At 43.5% G+C, this 16,705-nt stretch overlaps 1 pseudogene; it reads right to left on the bottom strand.

Annotated features, from left to right (window-relative positions):
• Positions 1-16,705, bottom strand: part of LOC115146778 (transcription factor IIIB 90 kDa subunit-like) — a 51,727-nt pseudogene that overhangs the window by 11,258 nt on the left and 23,764 nt on the right.

Here is a 16,705-nt window from a genome sequence, read left to right as displayed (position 1 = left end):
TTGTCTGTGCCCAATAATGTTTGTACCACGTTTTGTGCTGCTACCATGTTGTTCTGCTACCATGTTGTTGTCATGTTGTGTTGCTACCATGCTGTGTTGTCATGTGTTGCCGCCTTGCTATGTTGTCATCTTAGGTCTCTCTTTATGTAGGAGTCCTTTTGACTTGTAAATAAGAATTTGTTCTTAACTGACTTGCCTAGTTAAATAAAAGGTTCAATCAAAAATAAGTCATTCTGGATAAGAGTGTCTGCTAAAATGTAAATGTAATACAGCTGCTATCTTACAAAAAAGATATAGATTTTGAGTGGACTGGAAATAAAGTGAGAAGCGTAGTGGTCCATGTGGGGGTGATGGGCTGTCTACTCTGCTGATGACACCGGCTCAGAGGCTGAATAGGAATGCAGAGAAAGTGATTCCTACACAGGCAGCAGAGAGAAAATCGATAGTCAGAAACTCACCACAGCCCACTCCCTTAGTGGAAGCTCTGATCCAGAATCTGGTCTAAAACTTTAGGGTCAGATTTACACTTCTGAAACAGACTGAACCCCCCCCCACAAAATATGCAGTCAAGAATCCCCCCCCCCCCAAAAAAAAAGTGTGGAATGGGCAAAGGGCTTTAAAAGTGAGAAGAAAGAAAATCAGCTTTGAATGGAAAAAGAAGGGAACAGATGGAGGAGGGAAGAAAAAAGCACTTGAGGGCAATTATCTGGGCTATTTATGGAAGAGTGCTTTTCCATCCTCCAGTAGGAATGGAGGGAACAGGGAGGCCCTGTTTGGCAGCTGGCTGGAAAGGCATGGAGTAGTATGGCAGGAGAGAGGGAGAGGGATGGAGGGACTGGCAGGTGGGAGCGAGGGTCCTGTAAAGTACAGGCCTGTGACCGGGTGAAGGGCTGGGGGCCAGGCTGGCCATGACTGAGGGGAGACACTGTACAAAGCAGGCCTGAGACAGGACCAGGGGCCGGTTCCTACAGTGGAGAGCTCTTAAGTGAAGTGGAGCAGAGCCGTGGTGGGGAGCAGAGCCGTGGTTGGAGGAAGGGGAGTAGGAGCACAACGCCTCAGTGTAGCAGTCAGTAAGGCCCGGAAGCAGGCAGCACAATGGAATTACTGTCAGCCACCGCTCTCCTCCACTTCCCTAGGTCTCCCTGACACCATGTCTCCCCTTTTAAATAACCACACAAACAACCTTTTTAGAGCTCCAGTAACAGTCAGCTCCTCAACCAACCAGTGAAAGGACTCTTTCTACTGTCAACAGTCAGTCATGTTCTCATTTAAAATGTCAAAATTGCCAAAAAAGGTAAAATGTGCACAAAGATACCAAATTATCAACATGGATTTGTTGAATCCTTGTTTCTGATTGAAGGGCATTCGAGAGTGTGCATTATTTCCCTAACGCGTGGTAGAATTCATTCTTACATGTTCGAGCTGCTTTTGAAAGTAAAAGTCGATTTGAAAACATTATTGGCATTGTTGAATTTGATTTTCCTAATGTAAAGCTAGGACTAATGGTTTGGTTAGTTAAACGACCAAGTCTGTGTTTGGCAACTAATGTAGCTATCTAATAAATTTGCTAGCTACTTCAGCGGATGTTGAACACATTTCTACCGGCAAATGAACACATTTCTAGTGTCAAAATGTGTTAAATTATAACCATGGTATAAAATGATAATCCACATGGGGCTCGATGTGTTGTCTGGAAAATAATGCAACTCCGTGGAAGGTCAGTTCCACTCCACTAGCGAGTCGTGGAACACACCTAGCACATGGTGTGATCACCGTCCTGTGGTAAAGAAAATATAAAAAAACTTGTTGAGCAAGCAACACTAAAGTGCAAAGCTCAGCTTTTTCTCAGCAAGTGGATGTGAGTCTAAAAAGCTACCTGCTAGCAAAAGTACAGTCACATTCAGCAAAAACAAGTGAAAGTGTACAATGAATGATTCAAAAACCATGTACATGAAATATTTATTGACACGACATTAATGCATTTTTAAAATGTAACAAGCGGACAGTTAGAGGGAAAATGGCCATTCTTAAAGGTGGAAAAGATTTTGTCAATGACGGCCTCTTCAATAACGGAAAGTATTCTTAACTGGATATGTCTTCAACGTGTAGGCCAGTAAATGTTAACTTTTCAAGGAAGTGCTAGGCCACTGACTGGAGCCACTAGTAGTGGACTGGTGCTATTAAAAAAAACCATAGCCCTCCACTCCGGCCCTCGCTGGGTTATTTCTAAAGCCTGTGAGATCAGAGTATACACAGGGTTGAGGGTTGGGCTGGTTGGAGGGAGGGAGGGCGGGACTGCAACCAGATGACTCCAGTAATACTGACCACACTGGGAAGGGGGAGGAGTCTCACCTGGTTCCACCACTAAAAGGCTAGGTCTAGGCTGGGCTGGGTCTAAGACTCGTACACCTGCAAGACGGTTTCACCGAAATTAGATTTAGTGTAAGAGGTTTAAAAGCGGGATAGTTGGGAAACCAATTTCAGTAATACCAAGCAAACAGAAAACGTCAAATGACTTTTCTCAAAGCTGAAGAAACAGATTAATTTCAGCAGAAAGTCTCAGTGGATCATAGCGTACTGAATGTGTGCGTGTTGAGAAAGAGGGAGAGGAAAAGAGAGAGAGCAAATGAGAGCTCAAGCAAATCCTGGGAAAGAGAGAAGGTAATTCTCAGGGAAGTAGAGTCCCACGGGAGTGAGTGGCAGGCTGAGAGTCCACAGCCTTCCAGGGAAAAAAAGGAAATGGAATCATCTGTCTGCCTGTTGCTGGTGATCATTCTAGGCCAGGGGAAAAGTGCAGCCTCATCATTATTAAGAACAGCAGCAACATTGCTTCAACAGGCCGGGAAGTGGGCATGTTGCCCCCAGTGACAGACCGGAGCCTTGGAGAAGGACAAAGTACTGTTGCCTCATTCAGAACACTGTAATCCTGATAGCCTCATACTCACATTTCTAGTCATCTGCCCTTTATTCTACACTGCTGCCGTAATTCAGTCTTGAAGCTTATTCAGCCGATACTGAATAATATATGACAGTGAACAGCAGTGGGATTATTAAATATACTGAGTCGCACTGTGGTTCTGCTCCACCTACCTCTTTCCCAAGGTGCTGAGGGTGTGCCCAGGCTCAGAGGGACATTGGTAGGTTTGCGGTATTGTCCAGTCAGCCTCTGGGCTCCAGGGGTGTCTCCTTTTGGGGACTGTGCTATCTGGCGGGCTGGACTGGTGCTGGGCTTAACATTCAGCTCCTTTAGGATGTCGTAGTTGATTTTTTGGAGGCCGAACTCTTGGGCTGCAGGGCACACAATGGGGTTTCAAATCACCCAGTACCTTGTCAATTGCAATTACTTAGGACACATTGGTTCTTTAGCTCATTGTACAGTTTTAACTATACTTTGCACAATGAAGGGATGCTCTAGCTATGCTACAGTATATGGGACGGGGCTGATTGTGACATTGGACAGCATGGCATACGGTTGTTGGATCAGTGCTTTCAAAGCCTCCACACCTCATTAGCTATATGTTGCGCTGCAGTTAATCTAGCTAGTTAAAACCAGAGAGCAGATGTTGGACCTAACAAAGGGCCTGGGCCTTGCCAAACCCCGACGTGAAATGAGAGAGAAACCCATTGGAGGGGAAAATATGCACACACACATTGACACACGAGAGCTTAGTGTCTGTCTGTTCGGCAGCGAGAGTGCTCAGAGGGCTTTAGCAAACCCAGGCCATCCCAAGCTCATTGCTTCTTTAGACTGGCAGGATGTTGTTGATTTACCTTCTCCTTGTAAATCCCCAGCTCCTTCTCTTTCGCTATCCTCTCTTCCTTTCCTGAAAGTATAAATGTGGATTGGGGATTAAATTGGGATTGTAATTATCAGTAAGGAGAGTCAAGACAAAACAGTATATTACAATATGTACATAGTGTGGTGTGGCTGAACCTTTCAAGTAGTCTTCGTTCTGTTTCATCCAAAGCTCAGTCTTGATTTTCACCTCGGTCATTCAGGAGATACTGCAGTGAAGGGAAGTACATAAATTACCTTAGTTATGCATTTCCAGTTTTTATTCACTGGCAATCCTGTCATTTCAGAATGAGTGGATGTTTCAATAGAAGGTGCCCTCTAAATGTCAAAATGCAGTACATACCAGCTCAATCTCATCAATACCACTTAGGTCGAGCTCTCCATTTTCAGTGTCCCCATCTGAAAAATAAATTAGACATCATCATCATCATCATCATCATTATTATTGTTGTAGGTTCTCAGGTAAGTCAACTCACTCTGGGAGAAAGAGAGAAATTGCAACAGATAACACTTTACAAAACACTCATCAATTGTGTTTCTGCAAAGAAAATTGTGCCTGGATTTGTATCAGTAAATAATAAGCACAGCAACTTCTGATAACAATAACTAATAGGCTTAACTCTGCTTTAAGTTGATCTGCCTGTACAGAGTTTCTTTTCAATTACGATGCGCTTTCAAGATTGCAGTACGCTTTATTTTGTTGCTGAAACAACAATTTGCATTTTGATGTGAGACAATGGATGCCTGAGCTGCATTTCCATTTTTACCCTCCTTCCTCTGATGATTACTCAGGTTGTCAGAGAAGAAACAGCCACCTTTATGCCGAGACAAGACAGGAGATCGTTCAAATCCCAGCGCACTCAACACTTCAACGATGGAAGGGGGGAAAAAAACTAGTTCCACAAAGGAAAAGTTTTGATTACCTTTGATAATGGAGACAAAAAGGATGGAGGGTTTGACTTCGGAAAGAATGGAAAAATAAATACAACAGCTTTCACACTCTTCTCCTTGATTAGCCATTTTCCAATAAAGTAGGACTCCGTCACCTGCCTAAAGACATCAGACACAGTCCCAGTCAAAGGGAAGAGGAGAATCACGTCTTAAGAGGCAATATGTTGCAGGTTTATGGGAGTCGTTTAACTTCTGTCAGCTCCCGGTCTTTTGACGTGTTCAGAGAGCACTCCTTCCCCGGGTTCACACTTCAAAGCCGTGCCAAAAGCATCCACAGGCAGCCTTCCCAGTTAATTAAGGAGAGGCAGGTGCACAGGACACACACACCTTCAAGGTTGGGGTATAGTGAATTGCAATAATACTACAGAAGCAATCCAGCCAGTCGAGTTCAGTTGAGTAGCAGCTAGCCTCTCAAAAGATTGTGCAAGTTCTCCCACTTAAAAAGATGAGGCCTGTATTTTTCATCATATGTACACTTCAACTATGACAGACAAAATGAGAAAAAAAATCCAGAAAGATATTTTTTTTTTCATTTGTAATGAATTTATTTATTATTGCAAATTATGGTGGAAAATAAGTATTTGGTCAATAACAAAAGTTTCTCAATACTTTGTTATATACCCTTTGTTGGCAATGACAGAGGTCAAACGTTTTCTGTAAGTCTTCACAAGGTTTTCACACACTGTTGCTGGTATTTTGGCCCATTCCTCCATGCAGATCTCCTCTAGAGCAGTGATGTTTTGGGGCTGTTGCTGGGCAACACGGACTTTCAACTCCCTCCAAAGATTTTCTATGGGGTTGAGATCTGGAGACTGGCTAGGCCACTCCAGGACCTTGAAATGCTTCTTACGAAGCCACTCCTTCGTTGCCCGGGCGGTGTGTTTAGGATCATTGTCATGCTGAAAGACCCAGCCACGTTTCTTCTTCAATGCCCTTGCTGATGGAAGGAGGTTTTCACTCAAAATCTCACGATACATGGCCCCATTCATTCTTTCCTTTACACGGATCAGTCGTCCTGGTCCCTTTGCAGAAAAACAGCCCCAAAGCATGATGTTTCCACCCCCATGCTTCACAGTAGGTATGGTGTTCTTTGGATGCAACTCAGCATTCTTTGTCCTCCAAACATGACGAGTTGAATTTTTACCAAAAAGTAATATTTTGGTTTCATCTGACCATATGACATTCTCCCAATCTTCTTCTGGATCATCCAAATGCTCTCTAGCAAACTTCAGACGGGCCTGGACATGTACTGGCTTAAGCAGGGGGACGCGTCTGGCACTGCAGGATTTGAGTCCCTGGCGGCGTAGTGTGTTACTGATGGTAGGCTTTGTTACTTTGGTCCCAGCTCTCTGCAGGTCATTCACTAGGTCCCCCCGTGTGGTTCTGGGATTTTGCTCACCGTTCTTGTGATCATTTTGACCCCACGGGCTGAGATCTTGCGTGGAGCCTCAGATCGAGGGAGATTATCAGTGGTCTTGTATGTCTTCCATTTCCTAATAATTGCTCCCACAGTTGATTTCTTCAAACCAAGCTGCTTACCTATTGCAGATTCAGTCTTCCCAGCCTGGTGCAGGTTTACAATTTTGTTTCTGGTGTCCTTTGACAGATCTTTGGGGGGGGACGATCTCCGACTGGGAAAATACATTTTGAATGGTCATCCAGCACACAATTTCAAGTTGGGAACTCTGGCTTCTTACAAGAGCTCTGACCTGAAGATTACTGATGTCATGATTCAACCTTGTTTTTCCCCCCAAATTCCCAGTTGTCTTGAAAGCACCACAAATCCAGATAATGCCAGACTTTGATGTAAGTTTGATGATAAAATTTGCCCACAAGGACCGCCGCACCACCTTCCTGTTCAAGTGAGGACAACACAAGGTGAGTCCGAAATTGTATTGTATGCTGCTGCATAATGATGTAATACGCCAGGGAGATATGTATACTGTAGCTAAGAAAGTAATACTAAGTGTATGTTGTGTAGTAAGCTGTTAGCAGTCCATGTACCTCGCCATAATAGATTTGGTCCCTTTTCCCCTCTTATTTTCACCTACTGTTCTGACTTGGTCGTGTTTTAGAGAAATGTAACCATTTAATATTGTAAGAGCTTTCATTAATGTATTGTTTTGTGTTGTGTAATAGCATTGCATCATCTATCGTCAGACACTCATCAACTCAAATTTAGCTATTTTGTAGAAAGCCCTTGTTGATACTAGCCAGATGGCCAAAGCTAGACAACTACCTAGAAAGATGACTTAGAAACAATTGAATTCACTCTCCATAATACCATACTGCCAGCCCATAGCCAAATGTTTAGCTAGCTAGCTAGCTAACGTTAGCATTTTCGCTAGATTGCACAACAGTTACACTGCACTAACTTGTCAGCTGTTTCATGGAAACTTGTTAATCCATTGTAATTTAATTATAATGTCAATACTAGCTACAGTGGTTTGTTAGCTTAGTCTAAGGCACTGCATTGCAGTGCTAGAGGCGTCACTACAGATCCAGGTTCGATCCCAGGCTGTGTCGAAGCTGAACGCGACCAGGAGACCCATGAGGCTGCGCACAATTGGCCAAGCGTCGTCTGGGTTAGGGGAGGGTTTGGCTGGCTGGGATGTCCTTGTCCCATCGCGCTCTAGTGACTCCTTGTGGCGGCCAGGCAAATGCGCGCGGACTTCGGTCACCAGCTGTATGGTATTTCCTCCAACGCAGCTGGCTTCCGGGTTAAGTGAGCAGTGTGTCAAGAAGCAGTGTGGTTTGGCGGGTCGTGTTTCAGATGACGCATGGCTCTTTACCTTCGCCTCTCCTGAGTCCGTACAGGAGTTGCAGCGATGGGACAAGACTAACTACCATTTGGATATTACAAAATTGGAGCGAAAGGGGTTTTAATTTAACAATGAATTTGATTAAAATAACGTAGCTAATTTACATACACAACAAATAAAGCCTGATATTGCGCAAGCCATTTCTACAAACATTTGAATGCTTAAGGTGACGCACATCTGTGCCAGATTAGGAATAAGCCTACTGCTCGTTGGTCAGCATGCGAAACAGGTTGTCAGGCATGCAAAATTACTTCTAGAATAATGAGTGTCAACACAATTACATGCTTTCTTCGACACTGGAGGACGCAGTTGTTACAAAATAGCTATTTTCAGAAGGTAGAAAGAAAGTAATTTGAGTAACAACAAAAAAGAAAAAGTGAACCAGTGATTCATAACGTTTGAATCGATTTTCTGACCAATGCATGCTACAATTGAATCGGTTTGGGGTCCCGCAGACCATATCTTATACATTTGAACAGGGACCGATGTATTTCGGTGAATTGTTCCATCTCTAAAATTTCACTCTGCCCCTCCCCAGCACCTAGTCCTGGGCTGGCTGACGGGAGCCTGAGGAGTTTTGGCAGAATCTCAAGTACCCCCAGATCCCAGCACAAGGCACAGCACACCCTGCATATCAATGCCATGAGCCCCAGGATTTCTTGGGCCTTTCCTTTTCCAGGGAACATTTATTTTCCAGCAGATTCCCCTCCCCCTGGAGCACTCTGGAATGCACTCTCAATCCACCACAGAGGAGAGGGAGGCAAGGAGGAAGCGGAGGAATAGACCACTGTCAGATCATCAATTGTGTGGGCAAGTTAAAAACACCCCATTCTGTCCAGATCCTCAGATATGGGTAACCTGACTCGTGCTCACCCCTACCCCAATCCCCACTCCCCCGCACGGCTCGGTCTCAGGCAGCCTAACTGATGGCTCACCCCCATCCCCATTCCCCGCACGGCTCGGTCTCAGGCGGCCTGCCTGTGATGTGGTCAGATTAGACGCTACACCGCAAAGCTTCACTGATATAAATAAAGAAAAGAAACATGCCCTCAGGAACAAACCCTAGCAGGTGGAGAGAGCCTTTTGAAGATGGAGAGAAAGAGAAAGAAGAAGAGCATCGCTGAAGTTCATTGATCTCCTTGAGCCCATATTTCATTTCAGTCTTCAGAGGAGCGGGGGAAAAAAAAGTGTGTTTCAGCAAATGACAGGGACCATCGGTGCTGGTGTCTGCCGTTCCTTCTCACCTGCATCCTCCTCCCCTCTCCACTCTCCACAAACAAAAGACTCCCCAGAGTTTGTGTGATCCTCGGGATGAATCAGCTAGTGACATGGTGCTGCTCACGGTGGATCACTATTACCTAGACTTCAAGACTACCTTGATGTTCCCAACAACACTGCTCGAAGCATATCAAACACAGCCTTTCCCTTAACCTGAGAACATGACAAGCCTCATCATTCTCAAAAGTTTCCATTCAGAACCAGCAATCGTATCAAATAGACTACATGGCAGCTCTGCCCTGAAGACAGCCAAACAAGAAGAGCAGAGAGAGAAAAAAAATAAGTGTAATACTCTCCATGACTGACAGGGGCAGGCCAGGCTGAGGCGAGGAGAAGTGCACCCATTAAAATGTGACCTCCCTAACCTTGACAGAGCCCAGACAGACCCTACTCCCACTCAGCCACCTGCTCCTCATGCCTGGGCCCCTGCACTGAGGCAGAGAGGGAAGGAGTGCAAGAGAGATCGAGACAGAGGGAGATCGAAAGGGAGCTAGTGAGAGATAGTGCTGCTGGGGGCAGGGCATTGTGCTGGTTCATCATATTGAGCGCATCTCTAGTACTCAACCTTGGGAGACAGGGATCCACCAGGCATTACAGCCCACTTCATTATCCTTCCCAAGCCTTTAACCACACAGAATTCAGATATGTTATCTTTTTCTGATAAAAATCAATTTGATGAAAAGACCGTTTCAAAGGCTTCCTTGCAGACAGGCCATGCGTAGCCAATGTGATTTAAAGGATACTTATTTTTTTATCCGGATATTTTCTACCTGCAGGCTGCAATGTATTTATTTGTTGGCTTTATGTCAGCTATTTTCACATAATGGCAATAGAAGTCAATTTTAGATCTGTACCATTTTCATGTAGATATCATTTTGATTAACCACATGACATTGACTTTGAGATGAAGACTTCCAAATTAAACTGTTCCACAAAAATGTGCTTATGAAAATCATAACTAGCACGCAGATCAATAGAAATTATACAATAACTTGGCACTCCAAATGGAAAAGGTTGCCGACCACTGGTGTAGCCGGTTACAGGCAAATTCAGGAGCTTAACGGCAAACAGCTGGAGGAGGAGGGTCAGGGGGACCGTCAGGAACAGGGTTTTTTCCCCTTCTGGTTAGGCTATACTGATATCTGGCTACCTCTTTATTAGTAACATGTGAGTCTTCATTTCTAATTGCAGTGCTTAAAGCATCAGACAAGCTCAGCATAGTAGTTTTATTCAGTATAGTAGTCTTTATATATGGAAAAATACATGTTTAAAAATGTTGACCAATTGACTGGTTGAAAGAACAGTAGACTCTCGGTCAACTAATATTTTTTGTTGTTGTTGGGGACTGTCCTACTTCTGACCCTATACTGCATCAAGGACATTTTGTGGTGAATGTCCTGAAAACCATCAATTTGGTGCCTTGTGTGTGTGGCATGCGTGGCGTGCGTGATATAACAGCCTGAGGCTGCATGGTAAACGGCTGCCGTCATCTCCACTCAGGTTGGGAGCTGCAGACACACCGTTTCCCTTCCCTCCCCAGGCCAGGGAGACGGATCATGTCCAGTCAGGACTCTATCAGATGACATGTCAGACTATGATGCAGCATCTCACCAAGCCTAGGAAATACTACTACAGCTCTTCAGAAAACACACATATTTCAGCCTGGTTTCACATTCAAAAAAGGGCTTTGTGAGACTTGCTGAAAAAGTATAGTAGGCCTGTAGAGACAGAGGCTTAAAATAAATACTAGAATGTTTTTATTTCTTCCACATTTTAGTATATCTCTGTGTTGTCATCACCCCCCACCACACCATTCTCAGAGTGGCTGGCCATCCAGCCATCTGTCAAGCTGGCCCCAGTTCTACTGTACCGCCCCCAAGCATTGTAAACACCCCACATCCCGCCTCCTCACTGTGGAATTGAGGCATCCATAGCTGTCAGAGACATAGTGTAATGACTAAACGGAGGGTGGGTGTGTGTATGTGTGGGTGGAGGTTAGCTCCGTCTGACCTCTCTATGATTGCCTTTTTGTTAAATGGAAGGAGGATAGAAAAGCTGTGGTGTTTACAATGGACTACATTTTTTTTAAGGCTAGCTCAGGTAGGTTGGTCACATGGATAGAGTGTGGTGCTGCGGATGCAGTAAACATTTGATTCTATTCCACCTTTAATAGCTTCTAAACATATACAGCCAAAATGAATAAACGGTGATCCCATCATTGCTCAGTTAGATCTGCTGTAAGACATTCTCACACACAGGTCGTTATAAATTGGTAGGTTTAGCTATAAGTGTCCAGAGTAGTAGTTGTAGTCTTAGAATTGGAGAGGCAGGATTTCTGCTTGGGTGAGTCTATTTACAAATGGCTTTAAGCACTGGCAGCAATGCACAACTTCAGTCTTTGGGTGACTAATGGTTATCAACACCTGACAGATGTGGGGAAACGAGGCGTGAGTTTGGTTTCTGGGCAATCAACAACTGAAATTAAAGTGCTGAGATTAGAATTGCAAAACTACCGGTAATTTACCAAAGTTACCAGAATGTTCAGAGAATAGAGGTGAAACAGAGAGAAAACAGAAAGGAAGGCAGGCTAACGTTTTATATCTGTGTCCATATTGTCCATGAGTTTGCAGTGGATAGGTCATATGTTTCAAGAGGAAATAGCCTAATTAATGAATAAAAGCATCTAAATCAACAATGGCATTTGTCAGAAATGTACTTTTCCAACTACTTACTTTTTTCACAACTGCCACTAGTTGTGCCAAAACAGACATATTGACATAACACTTTTTTATAAAAGTAAAAAAATATATATATATACAAAATCATGCTGAAACCCTCATATTAAAACACCAATGGTATTCACTAAGTTGATGATACTAAATATATAAAGGCCACACAGAGGGCCATAGATCATTACAGACACCTGTGTTAATCTGAAGTACCCAAAATGTAATGTGATAAAATAAAAAAACATTCAAGTTACAAAAGTTCTGATAGTTAACTGGTAAAACATAGAAAGTCATCAGTAATACTGTATACCCTCCCTTTGCAACCCTAGCTAGATTCACCTACATTCAGAAGCCAACACTTTTAAAACAGCCCTTGCGGAGCGCTGACATTCCCAGCCCATAAAAGCAGAGCCGTTTAAAAAGTGCCAGAGGTTGACTTTGCTCAGTGAGGCAGTTAAGGTCAGCCAAAAGTCATCGATTGGATTAAGTGCCTGGATGAAAGCACTTCAATCAATGCCTGCTCTAAATGGTACAGGACAGTGCTCCCTTAAGAAAAAACTATGTAGACCAGGGCCACCGGCAAACTTGTGGCGAGCAGGCATTTGCCACAGCAGTTTTCAGTTAAAAAAATAATAATAATAATAATAATTATTCAACCTTTTTTTAAACTAGGCAAGTCAGTGAAAAACTAATTCTTATTTACAATGACGGCCTAGGAACAAGTGGGTTAACTGCCTTATTCAGGGGCAGAACAACAGATTTTTACCATGTCAGCTCGGGGACTAGATCTAGCAACCTTTTAAATTCAGCAAAAATGAAACATCCTCTCACTGTCAACTGCGTTTATTTTCAGCAAACTTAACGTGTAAATATTTGTATGAACATAAGATTTAGTAACTGAGACAAACTGAACAAGTTCCACAGACATGTGACTAACATAAATGGAATAATGTGTCCCTGAACAAAGGGGGGTGGGGTCAAAATCAAAAGTCAGTCAGTATCTGGTGTGGCCACCAGCTGCATTAAGTACTGCAGTGCATCTCCTCCTCATGGACTGTACCAGATTTGCCAGTTCTTGCTGTGAGATGTTACCCCACTCTTCCAACAAGGCACCTGCAAGTTCCTCAGCCCTCACCCTTCAATCCAACAGTTCCCAGGCGTGCTCAATTGGATTGAGATCCGGGCTCTTCGCTGGCCATGGCAGAACACTGACATTCCGGTCTTGCAGGAAATCACGCACAGAACGAGCAGTATGGCGGGTGGCATTGTCATTCTGGAGGGTCATGTCAGAATGAGCCTGCAGGAAGGGTACCACATGAGGGAGGAGGATGTCTTTCCTGTAACGCACAGTGTTGAGATTGCCTGCAATGACAACAAGCTCAGGGTCGTTAAGACACTAACAGTTTACAGCTTAGGTGGACCCTCCACCTCCAAATCGATCCCGCTTCAGAGTACAGACCTTGGTGTAACGCTCATTCCTTCGACGATAAACGTGAATAGCACTTTTTGCCAGTCCTGTCTGGTCCAGCGACAGTGGGTTTGTGCACATCGGTGACGTTATTGCCGGTGACGTCTGGTGAGGACCTGCCTTACAACAGGCCTACAAGCCCTCAGTCCAGCCTCTCTCAGCCTATTGCGGACAGTCTGAGCACTGATGGAGGGATTGTGCATTCCTGGTGTAACTCGGGCAGTTGTTGCCATCCTGTACCTGCCCTGCAGGTGTGATGTTCGGATGTACCGATCCTGTGCAGGTGTTGTTACACGTGGTCTTCCACTGCGAGGACGATCAGCTGTTCGTCCCGTCTCCCTGTAGCGCTCTCTTAGGCGTCTCACAGTATGGACATAGCAATGTATTGCCCTGGCCACATCCGCAGACCTCATGCCTCCTTGCAGCATGCCTAAGGCACGTTCACGCACATGAGCAGGGACCCTGGGCATATATCTTTTGGTGTTTTTCAGAGTCAGTAGAAAGGCCTCTTAGTGTCCTAAGTTTCCATAACTGTGACCTTAATTGCATACCGTCTTGTAAGCTGTTAGTGTCTTAACGACCATTCCACAGGTGCATGTTCATTAATTGTTTATGGTTAAATGAACATGCATGGGAAACCGTGTTTAAAGCCTTTACAATGAAGACCTGTGAAGTTATGGATTTTTAAAAATTATCTTTGAAAGACAGGGTCCTGAAAAAGGGACATTTTTTTTTTTTTGCTGAGTTTAGTTACTAGCTCAACATTCTAACGGGCGGCAGGTAGCCTAATGGTTAGAGCGTTAGACTTGTAACAGAAAGGTTGCAAGATTGAATCCCCGAGCTGACAAGGTAAAAATCTGTTGTTCTGCCCCTGAACAAGGCAGTAGATCCACTGTTCCTAGGCTGTCATTGAAAATAAAAATTAGTTCTTAACCGACTTGCCTAGTAAAATAAAAAATTAAATAACCACTTGGCTACCTGCCGCCTCAGTCAGTTGGGGCAGTTTTGGTTTAATAAAAATAGACGCAGAAGCATTGAAAAAAGACTTGCATTACCTAATGATTCATCAACTCACGCACAATTAGTAGCCTATTTGTCCTTCCCATCAAAGTGCTGCAGGTTGTGTGTGTGTAGGGTTGCACATTTTGAGGAATATCCAGGTGGAAACTGTGGGAATATATGCAAATTCATATTAATACCATTTAAAATGTAGATGTTTTTGCTTTGGATATACAGTTGAAGTCGGAAGTTCACATAAACTAGTTTTAATGACTCCAACCTAAGTGTTTCAACCAATCCACACATTTCTTGTTAACAAACTATAGTTTTGGCAAGTCGGTTAGGACATCTACTTTGTGCATGACACAAGTAATTTTTCCAACAATTGTTTACAGACAGCTTATTTCACTGCATCACAATTCCAGTGGGTCAGAAGTTTACATACACTAAGTTGACTGTGCCTTCAAACAGCTTTAAAAATTCCAGAAAATGATGTCATGGCTTTAGAAGCTTCTGATAGGCTAATTGACATAATTTGAGTCAAATTGGAGGTGTACCTGTGGATGTATTTCAAGGCCTACCTTCAAACTCAGTGCCTCTTTGCTTGACATCATGGGAAAATCAAAAGAAATCAGCCAATATATATATATATTTTTGTAGACCTCCAGAAGTCTGGTTCATCCTTGGGAGCAATTTCCAAACGCCTGAAGGTACCACGTTCATCTGTACAAACAATAGTATGCAAGTATAAACACCATGGGACCACACAGCCGTCATACCGCTCAGGAAGGAGACACATTTTTTTCTCCTAGAGATGAATGTACTTTGGTGCGAAAAGTGCAAATCAATCCCAGAACAACAGCAAAGGACCTTGTGAAGATGCTGGAAGAAACAGGTACAGAAGTATCTATATCCACAGTAAAATTAGTTCTATAATCGACAGCAAGGAAGAAGCCACTGCTCCAAAACAGCCATTAAAAAGCCAGACTACGGTTTGCAACTGCACATGGGGACAAAGATGGTACTTTTTGGAGAAATGTCCTCTGGTCTGATGAAACAAAAATAGAACAGTTTGGCCATAATGACCATCGTTATGTTTGGAGGAAAAAGGGGAAGGCTTGCAAGCCGAAGTACACCATCCCAACCGTGAAGCACGGTGGGTGGCAGCATCATGTTGTGTGGGTGCTTTGCTGCAGGAGGGACTGGTGCACTTCACCAAATAGATGGCATCATGAGGCAAGAAAATTATCTGGCTATATTGAAGCAACAGCTCAAGACATCAGTCAGGAAGTTAAAGATTGGTCGCAAATGGGTCTTCCAAATGGACAATGACCCCAAGCATGCTTCCAAAGTTGTTGCAAAATGGCTTAAGGACAACAAAGTCAAGGTATTGGAGTGGCCATCACAAAGCCCTAACCTCAACCTTATGGAACATTTGTGGGCAGAACAGAAAAAGCATGTGCGAGCAAGGAGGCCTACAAACCTGACTCAGTTACACCAGCTCTGTCAGGAGGAATGGGCCAAAATTCACCCAACTTATTGTGGGAAGCTTCTGGAAGGCTACCCGAAATGTTTGACCCAAGTTAAACAATTTAAAGGCAATGCTACCAAATACTAATTGAGTGTATGTAAACTTCTGACCCAATGGGAATGTGATGAAAGAAATAAAAGCTGAAATAAATCACTTTTATTCTGACATTTCACATTCTTAAAATAAAGTTGTGATCCTAACTGACCTAAGTCAAGGAATTTTTACTAGGATTAAATGTCAGGAATTGTGAAAAACTGAGTTTAAATGTACTTGGCTAAGGTGTATGTAAACTTCGGACTTCAACTGTATTTACCACATCATATGAGGACAGAAAGATAAACGTTTTACTTTATCATAAGTAGACATAATTCCAAATGATTAAATCCTTCCAATAGAAATAAAACAATTTAGTTATGAATTGAAATTTAAATGAATGAGTTGACTCTTCACATGGGGTTATTTCACTGAACAACAAAGGGAATATTGAATGATCCCCAATGAGCCATCGCATTGCCCAAAAACATTTTCAACATACATCTGTAAAATGATAGTCTAGAAACTAAAGCTTTGGTTGTCTTCCTCTCAGGCTTCCATGTCTTCTCCCTGGACCTCCTCAATGTCCACCTCTTGAACATCAGACTGAGGTGGTCCAAGGTCATTGATGACTGTCTTCAGCTCATCTGCAATGTAGAGACCGGTGTGTCTGTTGTCCCTTGCCTGTGCTCTTGTAGAATACTGGTTGAGGAGTGGAGATGATGTAGTTAATTATTCCTTGCCCACGAACATTCGACCACCCATCAAAGATGATTGCAATACAGTCTGCTTTTGCTATGATTTGCTTGACCTTCACTTGAACTCTGCATCCAGCAACTGAGTAGATAAAGCATGTCTGGTTGGAGGGGTGTATGCTGGGCAAAGAACATTCCGAAATCTCTTCCAATACACATTGCCTGTGAGCATCAGAGGTGAACCAGTTGCATGCACAGCTCGTGCAAGACATTCATCAGCCTTTCTCTAACTATGTTCCTCCGTTGAGTCAAAAAAAGGACCATGGAGGACCATGAGCTGTTGCGATCGATAAGGTGTCCGATTCATCATTTTCACTTCGAATAGAAGTAGAGGGTTTTTCAG

The sequence above is a fragment of the Oncorhynchus nerka genome, linkage group LG18, assembly GCF_034236695.1.
Source record: "Oncorhynchus nerka isolate Pitt River linkage group LG18, Oner_Uvic_2.0, whole genome shotgun sequence".
NCBI lineage: Eukaryota > Metazoa > Chordata > Actinopteri > Salmoniformes > Salmonidae > Oncorhynchus > Oncorhynchus nerka.
This window is presented reverse-complemented; position numbering and strand designations above follow the sequence as displayed.